This window comes from Saccoglossus kowalevskii, chromosome 8 (assembly GCF_978046115.1).
Source record: "Saccoglossus kowalevskii chromosome 8, keSacKowa6.1, whole genome shotgun sequence".
In the NCBI taxonomy this organism is placed as follows: Eukaryota; Metazoa; Hemichordata; class Enteropneusta; family Harrimaniidae; genus Saccoglossus; species Saccoglossus kowalevskii.
In genome coordinates, this window is record NC_140648.1 from 23005767 (window position 1) to 23023752 (window position 17986).

At 36.4% G+C, this 17986-nt stretch overlaps 2 long non-coding RNA genes across 2 annotated transcripts; both read left to right on the forward strand.

Annotated features, from left to right (window-relative positions):
* Nucleotides 1-414: 414 nt before the first annotated feature.
* Nucleotides 415-736, forward strand: LOC146739449 (uncharacterized). Its single transcript, XR_014930182.1, has 2 exons — nucleotides 415-512; nucleotides 636-736. It is a non-coding gene; the product is annotated as an uncharacterized LOC146739449 (long non-coding RNA).
* Nucleotides 737-5990: 5254 nt separating this feature from the next.
* Nucleotides 5991-6464, forward strand: LOC146739450 (uncharacterized). The gene is made up of 2 exons (XR_014930183.1): nucleotides 5991-6071; nucleotides 6387-6464. It is a non-coding gene; the product is annotated as an uncharacterized LOC146739450 (long non-coding RNA).
* The last annotated feature ends 11522 nt before the right edge of the window (nucleotides 6465-17986 follow it).

A 17986-nucleotide genomic window follows, 5' to 3' on the forward strand; every position in this document is an offset into this window, starting at 1 on the left:
TACTGTTTTAGATCAGATCGTAGTACTATTTGACAACTATTGTATAATATACACACTGTTTTTTACCAACAGACTGGGTTACATGCGAGAAGCCCTTGTTAGCTGAAACTGGATACCCGTACAATTGCGCATTTACAAAATGTCCGACTGGATATTCCTGTGCGCTTAATTTTGAATATGGTGTATGTTGTCCAGGTAGGGTCATGCTCGTAAGAAATGATCATATATACTGAACTATCATATTTTTGTACAAATTGTACGATTCGATCTGTCGCAATATGTACACAATGTCATTAACAGAGGTATTGCATGAATAGTAATAACTCGGAGTCTAATTATACAGATAAATACCCATGCTGTCTTGAACCTGAATCTGGACCGTGTAGAGCATATTTGCCACGATGGTATCACGATTGCCGGGATTACAAGTGCAAAGAATTTATTTACGGTGGATGTCAGGGGGAATGATAACAATTTTCATACTAGAGCAGACTGCGAAAAAGAATGCGGAGGTAAGCAATGTGCAAATGAAATTTACAGTATCCCAGTTTTTATATACGGATTCCTAACAAAATGATAGAATTCATTTCAGTAATAATTAATTACAGATATATGATAATATATTAAAATTATAGGTGACTGCTGTTTTCCTGTTGATCCTGGTGCGTGTGAAGGTTCCATTTCCAGATGGTACTTTGACTGTGAAATAAATGAGTGTATAGAGTTCATATACGAAGGATGTGAAGGAAACACCAATAATTTTGAGACGGAAGAAGCGTACGCGTGTAGACGACATTGCGGTAAGCAACACGTCATCTGTGTACTCGTAATGACATGGATATTACATGTATATTAACACACATCAGTGCATGTATCACTAGTATCACGTGAATATCATTATTATATCTTTTTCCAAAAAAAGATGGACCATGCCCATGTCGTGAAGGATTTCTGGGTCAAGTCTGTTGGTTGAATTGTGACGTTTGTGATGAACATGCATCAACGACGGCAAACTATATTTGTTGCAACGACGGTAGCTGCCCGGCACCAGCAGGTCTTGGAGGAGTATACACGCCAGGTAATTGAAATTACAGTATAGATACAACAGCTTAGAGAATATCAGCTGACCTTTGCATTTCTGTGCTTAGTCGAAACCTGGCCTTTCATTGGCTTTAGTCACGTCTTATATGCCTGGATCTGGATGGCTTAAGTTTATGTCCCGAAACTGAATTGACTACAATACAATTGCGACTACAAAAGTTTAAAGTGGAAACAACTCAGTAGACCATAGAAATCCAGGTACAGTTACCGATCAGCCCGTTGTAGTAATTATAATTGCCTAAAATGGTAAATTTATATGCGAATTGATCGAGAAAATGCCCGCGAATAACATACTACGCGTACGCAATATGTGTAATATATGAAATCTACTACACACTCAAGAGAATATCACCATACAACGTAATATAATGGATATACCATATCCACGGAATTGCAACGCCGTGCTCGGGAATAATCTATCACAAAGTATGCTATTCCCCCCCCCCCCAGAGAACCCGTATATTCGCCTCCAAAATTATTCTCTCACACAAGCTGTACATGAGCGTGTATCGCAGTTTCTGACCTAATCAAACATCTCGATTGCCAGAATCTTTGGACCACATTTCCCACCACCTTAGTACATTATTTTGCCCATGTATATTTATTTTTTATTTATTTCTAATTTTGGGTCAAATGGACTTAAAAATATTTGAAAATATAAAGAAATTGCGAATGGTGACACATGTTGACCCTTGCGCTTCAAAGAATTAATAATTTAGACACTCACAATTTTTTTTAATTTTCACAGAAGGATTTTGTGAGTTGGACTGCGAGTATTATTCGCCAGGAGATGTAGTAAACGCACATTGTGAAATATGGTAAGAGATTTGTTTTTCTGATTATCTTCGGTTAAAGCGCGGCAGTCGTAGCGCAGCTCATATGCGACATTTGTGTTGATAAATATTTATTTTCCCACAATGCAATGCGCTCTTCTAATGGAAATCATGAGTACGAGGTTTAACCTGAGCGCGATTCACCTAAAAATACTTAATTAAATCTTGGTAACGTCTCAGTTTGTGCTTGTTTATCTGCAACGTCTCAATCTTTGTTTATATGAGACCCATGTATCTCGCGCATGCGTGGCGTGACGACTACCGCCCTTTAAGTTCCATTAGACTTATTAGATTTAGACTAGATTTAAGTATTCTTGAACAAAACATTTGTATACTTTCTATCAGCTTTTGTAGAGAAGGGAATTGGATTTGTCGACCTGACCAGTCATGCGGTGAGTACATGTTACTTTTAAAATATCGTGCATACCCACTTAGACATTTCAATTTCAAAAGTAATACAATAGTAAATTCGAATTGCTCGACTGTAATTGTTTTTTGTGTGTTGCAATGTGTGACAATGATTGTTTTCACAGTGGACCATGTTCTTGTCCAATCGATTTTGTACCAGAAGTGTGCTGGGTATCGTGCAACGAGTGTATTGCAAATCCTGATCAGGATTACCTTTGCTGTTCGGACATTGAAAACTGCCCGCCTCCTTCATGCCTGGGTGGACATTATATTGAAGGTATTTCAGCGTTTAAATTTGGAAATGGTATGGGTATAGTTAAGAAATATATATCACATCATGTTTGTGTGTTAACATTATACACTGTACTAGTATAATGATGATATTTACATGCCCGGTGCTATGACGTTTGTAATATGTGATGATTTGCTTGAATGCTGCATGACAGTATTCGACAAACGCCATTATAAAACTCTTTAAATCCGTTCTTAGATTACTGTGAAAAGAACTGTACTTACTACAGACCATTTGAAACGTATGTAGACAACTGTGAAATATGGTAAGCAGCAAAAACGTCTACTCCACACATGTATTCCCCGCAGTGAGTGTAAAGTAACAATATTGTAATTGCTTCCTCGATAATCACTGTACAATTTTTTACAAAAAGTGCAACAATGTTTCATATATAAAACACGTGTTCGAACTCAACAGTTATTAGCGCCAACATTACCTACAACTGGCACTGTAATCTCATGCAGAATCAGTGGAAAACCCAACAAGGTGAATCAGCTTGGGTGAAAATAACGTTCTGGCAAACCTGTCCGTGCAGTAATTGGTTCTCTCCTAGCAAATGACACCAGTGACCCGACAAAGGGGCGGGGGTACTTTGTATAACATCACACGAAACAAATTTCAACATTTTTGCACTGCTGTAAACATCGGACACTGCGTATCGGAAAAAAAACAATAATAATATTATTACTTTACACTCACTGTAACCACCATTTATGACAATCTGATTAAAATCTGATGTAGTGTACGGGCTTTAATTATTTTGTCTATAAACTTATTTTAATTTTATTTTTTATTACTGCTGTTTTTAATGCCTTTTTATTTTATTATTTTATTTTGATTTTGTGATTTTTTTTTAATTCCGCCCGACATACATCTGATCCAACGCCTATGTAAGTCCCGTTCAAATCTCGCGTAAGTAACAGCCAATCACAGCCCCCTTTTATACAGGCTGTCGGTTACTTACTTGTCAGTGTAGCGATTCTCTACGGGCAATCTTTCTGTACATTATATTTTGCCCACTTGAATAAACCATTAATAGAAAATTGCTAGTATATTTTTATTTACAAAAGAAATTCTACAGCATTTTACAATTTTTGTCATTACATTGAATATTTTTTTCACTTCCAACAAATGTGTACACTTCCTGATACATCTTCGCCAGCCAAGGTTCGTTTATTCAGTCATCGTTTCAATTTTACATCAAATGCTGAGCATAATTATCTAGAATGGAAGCAAAAAAATAAGTAAATCGTAATGATTAGAACACTGTAAAAAGCTATATAAACAATGCAACCTGATTTTAAATTGTATAACGGTCACCGGCCCACGACATCGACGCAGAAAACTGGAGCAAAAAAAATATTTCCTGATCAATTGCGTTGTGTCCAGTCCAAATCAGCCGTGTGTTTCTCGGTCGCTAACGTCGGTACAATCCGCCATTTTATTTGAGTGTGTTTGCCACCTGACTCTGCCCGGTGACGCCATCATATGCGCTATAGATTTGTTGACTAAAATCGTCGATAGTGGGTCTCGTTGAAATCTCGTTACATAGGCATCGGGTCAGATGTATGTAGGGCGAAATTTAAAAAAATCACAAAATCAAATTCAAAGTAAAATAATAAAATAAAAAGGCATTAATAACAAAAGTAATAAAAATAAAATTAAAATAAGTTTATAGCCAAAATAATTAATTAAAGCCCATACACTACATCAGATTTTAATCAGATTGCATTTATGACTACGCCAAGTGGTCGTTTCGCTCCGTTAAGGTGTTACCGATATACACATATATCCACATGAACATTGAGGCGACATTACCCGGGGGCATTTGTGTAGTAATTTCGAATATGCTCTCAGTATTGTGCCCGTATTACCATTAGATTGGCCATCAGTGTTCATAGATTAGAAATTTGCCTGATCAAAATTACATCAACGATAGCAGAACAATTTGTTCCTTGTTGTATGTATTGCACATAATCTTGAAACAGTTAATATAAACTGTGTTTGTTTAAATCTATTTAACGAATGTAGAAACGGCAAGTGGTACTGCAAACCGGACCCTGATTGTGGTAAGTTAAATTTTCAAGAAGTGCTACTGAGACTAAAACATTATTGAATGTCACTATGTAAAAATGTTTCCATAATATTAATTTGTATAGAGAAGCGTAGGTAAACGGGTAAGGTGCAGTACAGTTTATATAAAATTTAATTTAAATGCACCGTGGTGTGTACTACATATTCTATGGCTCACTAATAATTACTGCGTGGGTGTTTGTAATTTTATAGTTCAACCACCTTGCCCTATGGGAATTCCTTTAATTGGTGCTGATGGGAGTCCTGTTGGTTGTGATTCTCTTGATAAGCAGTGTCCATTTGGCTACCATTGTTACACACATCCAACTGACTTGACATCTGTGTGCTGCCCAAATACAGGTGAGTGCACGATACTCATTTAGTTCATGAATATTCGCGAATCATTAAAATTTCATGAATAATATATGCCTGGAGTATACTTACAAAATGTGTGGATGGTGCATGGACTGTCTGGTTCGATAGAGATGACCCAGGAACTACCGGAGATTGGGAAACGACATCACTTGCCATCGAGTTGTATGGTGATAACATGTGTACTGATCCATCGGCGATACAAGTGCAGACTCTTGACGGTATTCCTGCAGAAGATACTGGTGAAACATTCTTGCATTATTCACCGGACATTGGCTTTGTGTGTCGGATGGCAGATCAGCCATATAACACTTGCCTTGGGTATCGAGTGAGATACTGCTGTCCAGGTAACACATTTATTATATTGTATATTGCAGGAAAACCGGTATACATTCACATGTTGTGTTTTCTCAGTCACAAATTAATCAATAATTCCTTTAAAATAGTTGTGTCACCGTGTTCCGCGGGATTTCCATTAATTGGTGATGATGGGTCTGAATGGTACTGTGGCCGCGGTGGAGTTGAGTGTCCATTTGGTTACCATTGTGTGATCCACCCTGCTGATGCTTTTGCTGTATATTGCCCAAATGCAGGTGAATCCAACTTTATCCAAGTCTCATCATGAAGTTGGTGTTATGCAATGATCGTACATGATTTTACTCACGTATTAGTTAAACGTCTGTAATTACAAACAAAACAATTTTTAATTTTACTTGTAGAATGTGAAGACGGTGAATGGACTATTTGGTTCGATAGAGATAACCCACGAACTTCTGGGGACTGGGAAACTACTCAGGATCTAATAAAGCAATTCGGGGATCAAATGTGTACCAATCCATCGGCGATACAAGTGCAGACCTTAGATGACATTCCTGCTGCGGATACTGGTGAAATATTCTCGCACTATTCACCTGAAGTGGGATTTGTTTGTCAGATGGCAGATCAACCAGATAACACATGTCTTGATTATGAAGTTAGATTCTGCTGCCCAGGTAATATAACACACACACCAACTGAATATCAATAACATCTCAGGAATATTGACAGTGTGTAGTGTAGTTCCGCACAAATGTGTACATTAGAAGTACAACATTATAGGATATGGTGAGGTGATAGTCGTAGATTAAGTCAACCTGTGGAAGGTTCTGCAGAGGTGACACATATGTATGTAACAAATAGTCTTCTCATATTAAAAAAAATATTGTTGAGATGTTGTCCCGTGGTTAAAAACATTGATTCCTCGTTGTAGCATGTCCGATAACGTTGTGTAATATGCAGTATTATATGTGTAATTTTGGTTCAAACAGCTAATCCCCCATGTGATGGTGAATGGTCACAATGGTTCGACGAAGACAGTCCAGAAGAAGGGATTGGCGATTTAGAAACGCTAACAACACTATTTGAAAATACGTGCGAACGACCCAGCGCAATTCAAGCCCAGACTATTGATGGCATACCAGCTGAATTAACAGGCGATGTGTTACTCAGCAATGATATCATTAATGGATTTGCTTGTTTGAATGAAGAACAGGACGATGAGAAATGTGAAGATTATAAAGTCAGATTCTGTTGTCCTGGTAAATCAATATTCAAATATTCACAACAAATAATATATTATGTTTTTACGTTATTTTAGTTGAATATTTTAATTTGAGTGTTACATTGAATTGAATACTTATTATAAGCAAAAAACTGTCTCGTCTCATTAACCACGGTTTTCATTTATGTAATATCACTATACAGTACAGCCAGATTCTGACAAGTGGACAAAATGGTTCAACACCGATAAAGCATGTTAAGGTTCAGATGCAGATCATGAAGTCACCGCCGTAATCCAAGATGAATATCCAAATGAAATGTGTAAAAATCCGTTATTCATTCAAGTTGCTGTCGCCGCCACTGAACAACCTTCATCAAGCACCGGTCTGGTATTCCTACATCACGATGTCGATCCTGGATTTGTTTGTCTTGACAAAGATCATCCAGCTGGTGATCAATGTCATGATTACAAAGTTCGATACTGTTGTGATGGTACGTATTTATATACAATTAATATGTTAACTATTACGTAAGAACTTGTCATTTCACAGACAAAGTTGTGATTGCTGCATTCGCACCTGAGCGTTTCCATGAGGTGTAAAATTATTTCCTGAGAGCTCTAAACGTCACAATGCTTCCTTCCAGAACAACCTGATAAATCCGGACAATGCACAATGGTACCATCTATCGACGCTGTCCGTCCAAAGGGTTACTGCTACTATGAATACCAAGATGATACCGATTGCCAGAGGAAGAAAAAATGCTGTGCTTCTGGAATATGTGGCACAATTTGTATGGATTCTGTGTTCCCATGTTTCCATGAGGGCGTTATTTACCTGGAAGGCGATGGCAGAAAAGAAGACTGCAATACCTGGTAGGTTATTAGTGAATGTAGTGAACATTTCGTTACGTAATGCTAAAGATGAACTAGATACGTTTATTATTAATTTTTATTCAAAAGACTATATTGCATTATGCTAACACCTTGGTTCGAAGTCGCTTATTTTTAAACATATATTATATATTCTTGTTTAATTTTGTTGCATTGCTTGATGGATTCAGTTATAGTGTGGGCGTTGAACCCAATATTAACATGCCAATCGTTTGGGACATTTCAATTCATTACGCATCTGTAAATTACAAAACGTATATGCAACCACTAAGCATGTAAGCGGAAGCAACTTCGAAAGAGCGGGTGAAGCCAGAAGGAGTAAACAAACAGTGTTAGTATTATAAAAATATTTAGTGACACTGGCAGAAATGAGTGAGTGTCAAACACCTCTACAAGTTATGATACACCCTGTCTGGGGCTTATTATTTTTAATCTTTCTGTCCCAATATTTGTACTTAATATGGCAGTTTGTTCAATTTAACTATTTTCAAATGTTCGGTTACTATCGTTACTATGATAACATGTTATTGAACTGCGAAAAAGATCAATATTTGGTTGCATGGTAATTTCTCACATTTTACCCTATGTAAAACAATTTTCCAAATAAAATAAAGCCAGCAATGCTCCGATGTCATGTAGTCGAATAGCCTAGCCCTGAGTACAGTCCAGTAGGTTGGCCTCCTTCCGCTGATCATTCGGCCCCCACAGTACTGAGAAGTCGCATAGACCGAGGATTCGACACCCGCCTACAAATATATGGCGGATAACCGTTCTGCCGTTTTCATGATTGTAACCAGCTAAAACATCTATCGACCAACCTAGCGATCACAAATACCATTTGTGGCCGAGAAATGAACCTACAGTACTGGAACGTTGACGAAATCTAGTTTTACGCAACGAAGCAACGTTTTGTTGATAAATACGTCAAGAACAAGATGGCGGCGTGTATTTTCGGTTGACGTTGGAAAATGTCGATTTGATCGACCCTAGTAGGAATCTGATGTAATTTTGCTTCCAGTTAAGGTATTTAGAATAGTTGGACGTAAAGACCTGCTTATTTTTAACTGCAAAGCTGAATGCCTTTTAAATCGCCCGAATATTCCTTCACAATAGTGTCGAATTCCCAGTCTATGCGACTTCTCAGGAATGTGGGGGCCGAATGATCAGTGGAAGAAGGCCAACCTACAGGACTGTACTCAGGGCTATTGAATAGCCGTGACTGTCGGCACCGGTCGTATTATAAGTTTCACAATCCGTAACCGGAACCTAAATCTCGCTGCTATGTGTATCCATCATTTGGTTTTACATCTCTCAATTTTCTATTCTTAGCTGCATTACATATATATTGTTGAGTTCAAACAATTGAGTAATTTACAGTAATGTTGCAGTTGTGCCGGCCGACACTGTTTTTTGCAACTACAATACTGCATGATTTCTTATTAACCAGGTTTTGAGTCGTATTGTTCACATCATCACTAATATAGCTTTTTAATACATACTGTAAATATGCCTTTTTCGCGAGCATGTCTTTTTCGCGAATTTAGAACTCATTCGCTAATTCAAGATGTCGCTAATGACTTCATTATAAATTGAAAATGGCCGCCAAGCAAAGAAATCAACAATGACAAAAGAGATTCTCTAAATCAACATTTTACCACAATTTACTAAAATTGCATGCCGCTTTTTCGACATGTTTTACAGTTACATGTTTTAACAACCAAGTACTTATAAACGTTAAAACGCTACATTTCTCAGGTTGGATCACGAGGGCGCTGACAGATGGTCATTTCAATGTTTCGATATGATCTTATGAGAAATGCATTCTGGATGATAATAGGACCCTTTTCTTGATATGCAATATCAAGGGAATTAAGAAAGAAATGAAAAAATAATAGATTTGCTAAAAGTTCTTGAGCGATTGCTATAATTATAACATTCTTAGCTTGATTGATAATGTCAAATCGCAGTCAACACAAAATAATGAATGCTACCTTGTCTTTCTTATTTAGTTACCATAACGTATCCACCAAATTCGACTTCGTGCTTAATGATCCGTTTCAACCTTATGTCAAATGAACGTTTCTGAAGTGCCAATCCAAGCAGTCAACAGTCTGTGTGTATGATGATTCTATAGTGGCCAGTTGAACCATCATAATAACACATGTAAGCCAGCCACTTAAATCAGTTTAATGACAATTATTATATCCTTTGACAGTTACTGTACGAGCGATGGAACCTGGGCGTGCGCAAAGATTCTGTGTGGGGATACAGGTACGTTTTATTTAACAATTTGTATTGTTAAGTTGTGGATATTCGGACCAAAGCAAACGACACAATTGTCCGAGTCACAATCTTCTACATTTAATACAACTACGTATCTCAGAAAGCAGATGGAAAATTTGAATTGCCTTAAGTTAAACTAGGGAACTACTGTAAAAACAATTCATGTGAAACAAGTTTGGAAATCTCGTTTTATTCATGAAATATACCATGTATATGGATGTTATTGACAATAAAGGTGATTATTACATCCATAAAATATTATAAAATTAAAATAATTTATTTCATTTTCTTTACAGTTATCGAGGCAGTCGAGCTCGAGGCTACCGCTGAAAGACCGACAATAGGCTGAGCTAACACTTGATTGAATTCATCTATTTAAGTCATCCTTTAATCGGCAAACCCCTTCTTCGCAAATAAACTATACTATCAATAACTATGGCTGGTGACGACAGCTAATATATATTCAATAATTGTTTCTTCGAATTTATTCAAATAAACTCGGCCTGTAAATAATGTTGTTGTTGTTGCTGCTGCTGCTGCTGCTGCTGCTGATAGTGCCACTGATGCTATTGTACATCTTACTTTTGCTAACCACGGTGATGGCTTAATTGGTATATATTTCTACTTCGTCTACAATAAATTGTATTCCCTTTATCTATTAGTATCTATCTTTATCGACATGTCATCCCAGATCTCAGCACGCGCGCGTGTTACAGGAAACAGAATGCATTAGATGACGTATTTATAATATGGACAATACATGCTAATTGTGACGTAATTGTGATCACTCACTTGTCTGTGCACAAGTATTTTGAATTACAAGTATGTGAGTACAGTAACATTACTGTATACAACAAAAAGGTGATACGAAAACATTGAGCACGTGTCATTCTGGGTAATAATTGCCTTGTTAAGAAGACACTTGCTTCAGACAAGTGATATTATCTGAGATTCATATTTGACTACACGCTAATTATATCTGCAAAAAACAACTTTTCAATGTTGAGGTTAGTCATTTTCTGGTAAACCCTTAATTGATGAAAAAATACAATATCCCTTTAAACAATCTGCATATGTACTACAGGTCTAAGAACAGCAAATGTGTTACGAATGCTTATCGCATTGCAAGTGGGATACCAATTTATTGCTTTCCCCATGTTTTTTTTTTCAGAATAGAATGAGATGTGGTTAATATAGCATATACTCTTTTCCACAACCGGGTTCAGTATGGCTTAGCTATGCCCATTTGCATTGATGAGAGGCAATATAGTTAACAAGATCCTCTTGGTGAAAATATTCCGGATTGCCATCATTCGATTCAAAGGCAACCGTACTCGCATAATCCTCTGTCAACCAACATATCCAATCCATCCATTCTCTGCATACATCCTACGAACATTCTACTGCCCCTCTGACTTTATCACATCACTACACCAATATCTGGTTTATTATTCACTTTCCTGCAATATGTACATATCACCTTTGGAACAACGCCCACTATGTTGGGAGGGAGAATAACATTTATTGTACAAGGAACCTTCAATTTTGTATTTTTTAATATTTTGATGTTAGGTAGCTCGTATGGTACCTTCTGCCTTGTTTCAGGTCATCATGAATTGTGGAAACATTTACAGATAATTTTGATATCTTGCTTTGTTAAATGTGGTCTTCAATACGTTTCCCCGCTACACTGTAGCTAGTTCTTTTTTAACATTGTTGTTATTGTCAATTAAACAAATATTTTCTCTACTGAAAGTCTTATCGTGTTCGCTCCGCCCTCTATCGGAATAATAAACGATTTTTAGCCTGTCCTGTATAATGCTAATACGGTGGTGAGTAGTATTCTTTAAACCAATCAGAGGGCGGTATGATTTGTGGCAAGTTGCTCGGCACTCATTGTTGAATAGATTGTTGAATAGTTCCCGCGATGAAGCGAAATATGGAAGGTGGAACGTGTTCAAATGAAATATTATCACGTCTTGCATTGCATTGACCTCATTGGAGAGAATGTTCACGTTGCCTGCAAAATCTAGTTAAATAATAAATGCACATATGTATACAGCAGACATAACCTGTTTGGGGATTTTGCGGCTAGTGGGGTATTTCACGAAAATAGTTCTGTATTTCACTTGAGACAGGTAAAATACATCCCCCCCCCATCCGACTGTAGCCAGACGACTCCTTGCCCTGGCCAATGTTAAGTAATTGGCACTGCCGAAGTCTTTGACAATTGCGGTCATCACTATTTCCACAATAATACTCTCCATACCTCATTCATAGTGTGACTTAAATCCAGAGATCGCTGAGCACGGCCATCCAACGTACTTTGTGACATCACTACCGGTATAAATAGCGGTAATAAATATGCTCTTGTGTAAGTGGCAGAGGTGTTTCTATGGTCAAAATACATATTTTAATAAATCAGTTTACATGGCAACTGTTGACTTTTCATGAACTTTTCTTTAGCTTCGCCCCAAATGCACTAAGAGAACAAAAGAAATGGTGGCCTTGTTTTGCGTGAAAATCAAATCGTGCTACCGGGCCTTCCTCCTACATAAAAATAAATAAAAAATCAAACTATTCAACAGTCTACCACTAGGAGCTGCCAGGCTAGAAGTTGTCGACATGTTGCGAGATAAAGGTTAAAAAGTTTACTTATCATTTACAACTGTATGTTTTTTATTCCGCTTGCATACTGGAAGCGTCTACGTCTTGTCAGCTTTGTTTTGTTGTTTGCTAAGCTAGTTGATCTCGTTTTAGGTAAATCAGGGAGCCAGGACAGGAAGTCACAAACTGACTGCAGAAACTCACATGCATATAACTTACATCAAAAGCAACATAAACAAACTTTCAAGACTTTTAACCATATACGCGTGCCTCGGTTTCCTATATTTTAAAATCGTTTATTTTAATACGTTCCAACATTGACAAAGCTCCGAAATTGTCACGAAATTGAACACTGCCTAGCCAAGACTGCTTGTTGCGCCGACCAACGAGTACAAAATGAGACATGGAGGAGTCACCGGCTGTAATTAGTGCACGTTGTACCCAGGTCAAGACTCGTACTCGTGATTTTCATTAGAAGAACGCATTGGATTGTGGGAAAATACATGTTTACCACACAAATGTCGCACATGAGCAGCGCGATAACCACCGTCCTTCATGCATCTGAAAAATACAAACTTAGAACACGTTTTCAGTTGCCAGGAATTGCCATACACATCCATGTACAACAAAATATTCTTTTCAATTCAGATAAATAAAACAACAGCTGACTGTAAAATGAATATATATTTTATTCATTAACGCCTTGGCGGTGATTTGTTTTGTATTCCATTCCCAATGTCCATCATATTGGCCCAGCATAACTAGACCCTTAATCAAATGAATTCAAATGTCACTGTATTTCCATGGTTTGCACACGCTAATTTGGCGTACGTTTACTTTACCTGTCGATTTGACACTTCCGGTTATTTGACAGTCTTGCACGTTTACTATAGGTTGTCGAAACTGAAACATGGTGAACCAATTCTGTGTATTTCAGGTCCACGTGGTGAGACATTTCTTGTGATTCTATGATATTAATTACTAGTTTTCACAATAATTTAAAAGACTTTCTATCAAGACATGGTAAATGTACATGCAACTACGCAATATATTAGACGTATGTTGACAAGCAATATACGACCTTATTCATTGAAAATTACGAAAATTTAACCAGACTGCTTTGAAATTACACATTTTACTTTTATTCGTTTCTCATCAACATTTTATTAGAAGTAACGGTAGCACATTTTTCTATATACAATTTTAAATATTCGGTACTAACTCTGTCTGCCATGTGGTCGCTTAGTTTATAAACCTATCATTTAAGCTTTGTATTTATGTTATATGGGATATAAAATTAGGACAATGTGTCTCAATATCGTTTAAAGCTTGACTCCTGGCAACTATATTGCTGCAAACATTATATTTACACGTGATAAATTACCCAGTGACGCAATAGTCAGTGGCCAACAAAATCCCGTAAAATATATATATTTTTGTTAATGTTCCATCTTCAACTCAGTCGTCGATATGATCAGTCGCTTATCTCACTACTACAAAGTTCGTCGCCATCGTCTCCTGTTTCTTTAGGTTTTGGATATGTGTAATGTGGCTGTTACAAACCAGTGAAAGCATAATTCATCGGGTTTCAAGCCTAGTGGCTGTAGTGCCACAATATACACGCTTTATGGATAAGCTGTACTGCCATGTGACACACATAGTGAAATTCAAATTTGTATTGCGTTTTGCATTGGATAGAATGCGAAATAGTACCATTTCGATTGAAAATGTACAATTTGAGAATTTCAAAATATTACGATTTAAAAAAATTGGGTTCACATGCAGTATCCATGCACTGCAAATCTATGTATGGTTTATGCCGTCCAATGGAAAAATGCCCTCATAAGCATATGTAAAAGTCGTAGAAAGTCGTGATGAGAAGAAATGTTGTAATGTCTGGATCATGCGCATATATTTGAGAAATAACATCTGACCTCAGAAAATGTGAGATACAGAATATATTTTAGGGTCATGCCATAGACGACTTCTTCAGAACTGGATGATAATCGATCCATATTGCATTTTTTTTAGTTTTAGTAGAATACAGAAAAGATGTATTATTTGATAACAATACTTGTAAACGATATGGGGTTGCATTTACATAATCGTGATTGTACAGACGTTTTCAGGATTTCAATGCAATTAGTAAAAATTTGTATTCAGATCAATAACAACTCAGTGAATGGACCTAGGATCTTACTGACTGCAGGGAAGATATGCTGACCATTTGTTACTCAGAGTCTTCGCCTCACATAAATAATATCGAATACACAACACCGTAAATACAAATTGATAAAATTAAGCATGAGATGCGCGGACAACTCGAACCGAACACGCACGGTAGCAAATCGCGTTTCCCACCCGGCTGCAGGGTATCTCTCAAAAATATGCGTATAATTAACTGAGAATACTAAGAACAAATCCCGTGAACCCCCAACCACATCAGTCGTAAGGTTGCGTTTCCACTTTTTCTATCACCCCTCCCATAATTAGCTAAAACATAGAACGTGTAAACAGTTCAAAAAATGATAGATACACTCTTACCAAATCACGCAATGCATCCCTTAGACGAACAAAGTAAACAAAGTAATCGACCCTCAAAAACAAACAAACCCTTCTAACTCGACGGGTGCCTCATATTTACAAATTAAATTAAATTGAATTAAAAAAGTCTGCAGTTCATTTTTCTTTACCCATCTTAAAATGTTATGTTACATATTTGCAAAGTGGGAATGCTAACTTAATAGTTTTTACTTTAAATCTACACCAATGCAAACTGCCAAAACATGCTATTCAGTACTTTAGGCGTATGTCAACATCGTTTGTAACAAAGCACTGAAATAAGATATACGACGTTATTAATGGCAAACCGCTATACTGTAAATAGGTGTTTTAAACGTAAACAACACCATATTTTTTAATTGGACAAGCCTGCCTCATGCACAAAATTGGAAACACCTGTTTTAGTTCACTGTTTTGAATGCACCGGTATACACTCCACATTTACGCGTTTTTTATTACACATTATTTGTATTTAAAGCAATATATTTCGTACATAAGTTTATGTCACGAATTTTATGTTCGTCTGGCTGGTTTCCATTAGTTTATATCCGGTCGTCAAGGTACATAAGTAGTTTAGCATACACTATAGGTATGACCATGAGGGCGCTGCTCATAATTATATGCGATGATGAACGGCGCCCTCATGAAAATGAAAATGTATACTTTATATACTCAAAATGTCATTTTCTATTCTTAAATATTACTAATAATATCATTCTTATATTACTCAGTTTTTAATCCATTCCTTTTTTATTACTTACTCAAAGAAAAAAAAACAAAAACAAAAAACAAAACAAAATGTATACTTTATATATACTCTATATTACAATTACTGTTTTTTAATCCACCTTTTTGATTAAAAAACAAAAACAAAACAAAAAAATGTATATTCCATGTCACTGATCTTTTACCCTTCTTTGTGTTATAAACTCCGTTAGTTTTCAAAATGCATTTCAGCGCATTCGTGACTTTGACTGAATGATCTGATTGCTTATATAGTATCAATGTATAATCAATATATATTGTGAAGAATGTCTTGATTGATCTGAGTGCTGCTACCTTTCCACATAATGGCCCAATATGCTTTAAACTGTAAACACAAAGTTGAATTTTATATCAGTGCAAAAATATAATAACAGTAATCTATAACAATAATTTGTCAATGATTGTGAAATATGTTATTCTTCTAAAGGGAACATTTTATTCTATTAATTTGTTGTTTGCTAAATTCGGTCTTTGAAACTATTTTGAAGTTATTAACACTGCTCATCTTATAATCTCGCTGTAGTAAAAAATACAGTATATACGATATGTGCCTCTGACGTTACAATCTAGGTTAACAGTGTAAGATTTCACCCTAGAATTGATATCTACATCAATATTGATTGATGTGATGTTATTTGCATTTTACTGATTGTCAATTCGATTCACAGCAGAATAGACATAACGTTCCTTTAAATATTTAAATATGTTTTTATTTTATTATGTGTTACATTTCCTAATTTAGTATTATTAGTATATGCACCATTCAATATTTAAAATAATATTGCATCAATATTACTTGTCTAATGTACACCTCGTTAATTCTTAACTTTTCCGACTTACAAGGACAACAGAATCTGACTTTATAATCTTCACATTTCTCATCGTCCTGTTATTCATTCAAACAAGCCAATCTGTTAATCATGTCATTGCTCAGGAGCACATCGCCTGTTAATTCAGCTGGTATTCCATCAATAGTCTGGGACTGGATTGCACTGGGTCGTTTGCACCTCTCTTCGCATAGTGTTGCTAGCGTTTCCAGATCACCAACAATTTCATCTGGACTATCCTCGTCGAACCATTGTGACCATTCACCATCACATGGTGGATCAGCTGTTAAAATACGCATCACGTGTGTTATATACACAATTAGGAATACAATTACTTTCACGGAGACCATGTTTCGCAATTAGTTATGAATTCATTGAATTAGTTTATAACATAAATCGAATACATCCATGTTTATGAGTCAATGCCGCAAAACCATATAACAAATCAGGTTCATTCAAGCTATGGCATAATGTCGTAAATTTTAAATGGTCTTCTGTGATCACAAATTAGAATGTATATCGAGAAATATTAGTTACCTGGACAGCAGAATCTCACTTGATAGTCAAAGCAAGTGTTATCTGGTTGATCTTCCATCCGACACACAAAACCAATGTCTGGTGAATAATGCAAGAATATTTCACCAATATCTCCTGCAGGAATACCGTCAAGGGTATGCACTTGTATCGCCGATGGATCGGTGCACATTTTATCACCATACAACTCGATGGCAAGTGATGCCAGTTCCCAGTTCCCAGTACCTCCTGAGTTATCTCTATCGAACCAGATAGTCCATTCACCGTCTTCACATTCTACAGGTGAAATTAAAAATGGTTTTGTTTTTATTCACAGACTTTTGACTAATACGTGAGTAAAATCATGTGCGATCATTGCATAACACTGAGTTCATGATGAGACTTGGATAACCTGTATTTGGGCAACATACAGCAAAAGCATCAGCAGGATAGATAACACAGTGGTAACCAAATGGACACTCAACGCCACCGCGACCACAGTACACTTCAGACACATCATCACAAATTAATGGAAATCACGGGTGACACAACTATTTAAAAGAAATTCTTGACTAACTTGTGACTCAGAAAACATCACATGCACACAAACAATGAACATTTTTAAAGGCATTCCCGTGGTACAAGGGAACTAACCATTCGTATATCTCACACAGTTGAGATAAAATGCCATGTTTCTTCGTGTTATCGTTCATATGACACGTATCTCGACATATTGAATATTTATGTTTCTAGATGCGCTGTTCAACACAATTGAATATAATAACGAATTCACATAGCAATGGTCTCAATAGCGATAAACAATTTTGCACCTTTTTACTAGTTTGATTACAATTTTCTTTAACATCTATGTACATTTACTAATGCGCAATTTAAAACTCTCAAAAAATTTACCTACCAC